Raw genomic sequence first — 2,500 nt, 5'->3', positions numbered from 1 at the left:
GTCTTTGTTTGGTTTTGGATTTGAGCAAATCCCTCTTTCATCTCAGCAGTCATCCTTTCTCCTCTTACAGACGGTGTGTGTGTGTGTGTGTGTGTGTGTGTGTGTATGTGTGTGTGTGTGTGTGTGTGTGTGTGTGTGTGTGTGTGTGTGTGTGTGTGTGTGTGTGTGTCTCTCTCTCTCTCTCGCTGTCTGTCTCTCCATCTTCCTGCCTGTCTGCATGTCTGCCTGTCTGCCTGTCTGCCTACCTACCTACCTACCTACCAACCTGTCTGTCTTCCTGCCTACTTACCTGCCCGTCTGTCTGCCTGTCTGTCTGTCTGCCTGTCTGCCTGTCTGCCTACCTGCCTGTCTGCCTGCCTGTTTGTCTATCTGTCTATCTGTCTTTCTGTCTGTCTGTCTGCCTGCCTGCCTGTCTGTCTGTCTGTCTATCTATCTGTCTGCCTGAGTGTCTCCATGCTAATGTGATGTGAAAGCTCTTAATCGCAGTGAAAACACACAGACACCTACACCATGGATTGTTTTTCTAAATACCTATTGTTACTATTGTTACATATTATACACACACACACACACACACACACACACACACACACACACACACACACACGTTTGCACAGCTACAGTGCTGCTTGAAAGTATGTGAACCCCTTGAGCCTTTTCAAATTTTATTTAGTTTAACGATTATGAATTAATTTTTTATCAATAGAAGCATCTGTTATAGAAGGTGTGTTTACCAATTCCACATGTGTATATACTTTAAAGGTGCAGTGTGTAATATGACATCATCAAGAAACTTCTAGAAAATTCTAGAAAGTTCTAGAATGCAACGCTCCCTGGGTAACCCCACCCCTTTTTGAATAATAACAGAAGCTACAGTGGCCTTCAAGGACAAGAACAATTCTAAATTCTAAACAATGCACCTGATGACAGTCCAACCATGACACTTTCAAGATGGCGGCACTAGGCCTTGGTCCAAAGTATGGAGAAATATGGACATATATGAGACCCTTTCTAAGGAAAAAAATAATAATTCTAAAAAAAAAAATCAGCTATTATGCACTAAATTAAACGTACTTATGGATATTAAAATTATTTTCTACAAAGTCTGCTAGGAAATAAAACCCAAAATTCTACACACTGCAGCTTTAAAGCAGCACTGTAGGTGTGTGTGTGTGTTACTGTGTTCAGAAAACTAGTGAACAAAAACTCTATAGTATAGTAATATAGATTCAGCAGTCACCTGGTATGATCTACATGTGTTTTTATTGGTTCAAAGTTGCTATGAGGAAGTTAGAGTTGTTTGAAAGAAAGAAAAATCAAGTTTTTTTTATACTTATGTACACTCAACAAAAATATAAACGCAACACTTTTGTTTTTGCTCCCATTTTTCATGAGATGGACTTAAAGATCTAAAATTCATTCCAGATACACAATTGTACCATTTCTCTCAAACATTGTTCACAAATCTGTCTAAATGTGTGATAGTGAGCACTTCTGCTTTGCTCCCTCAATGCTTGTGGCATCTGTGGCATTTTGCTGTGAGACAAAACTGCACATTTCAGGGTGGCCTTTTATTGTGGACAGTCTAAGGCACACCTGTGCACTAATCATGATGTCAGATCAGCATCTTGATGTGGCACACCTGTGAGGTGGGATGGATTATCTCAGCAAAGCAGAAGTGCTCACTATCACACATTTAGACAGATTTGTGAACAATGTTTGAGAGAAATGGTACAATTGTGTATCTGGAATGAATTTTAGATCATTAAGTCCATCTCATGAAAAATGGGAGTGTTACCGGTCCCAAGTGGCCAGGACAGAGGTAGCAAAAGGATTTTGAGATCGGATTTGCCTGAAAAGCAGGTACACGTTATAGGACAGGAATGAAGCAACGGAGCCCTGTTGTCATTTTCCGAAATCCGTCTCTTTAATTCACAATCATCACATATAAATATAAATATAAACTCTTCCCTGGCTAAAGTGCATGTTAAAATGTCAATAGGTTCCTTGTTAAAAATAAAACATCAAAAAGTGCAATAAAAAGTGAGGCTCACATATCTTGTTTCTCTCCACTCTTAGTTCACTTTACCATAAATACACAACTCTTATTACAATTCATATCAAAATACACACTCCTTTTGTAACAATTCACCTAAGCTAAAGTTGTGCCTGTTTTCAGCTTATAGGCTGGTTATTTTTAAAGCTATCTCACATAGTGCAATTTAATACAGTTTTGTTCCTATATAATAAATAAAATGTCAAACCTAAATATACTTTGGCTTTACCCCACAATAACACTTGTCATTAAAAAAGACTGTTCTCCTATTTAAGACATAAAACAACACTTAGGGAATTAACATTAAACCACTGTCTGAACTACATTGGTTGATAGGTCTGTCTAACTGACAGGCTAAGCCTATAGCTACAACACATCATATAAACACTTTTCTTATACTCTAAAATATCCTATCATAACGTCATAAACCTCTTAATCACATGT

This window comes from Ammodytes marinus, assembly GCF_949987685.1.
Source record: "Ammodytes marinus genome assembly, chromosome: 11".
Taxonomy (NCBI): domain Eukaryota; kingdom Metazoa; phylum Chordata; class Actinopteri; order Uranoscopiformes; family Ammodytidae; genus Ammodytes; species Ammodytes marinus.
Note: the sequence above shows the minus strand (reverse complement) of the source record.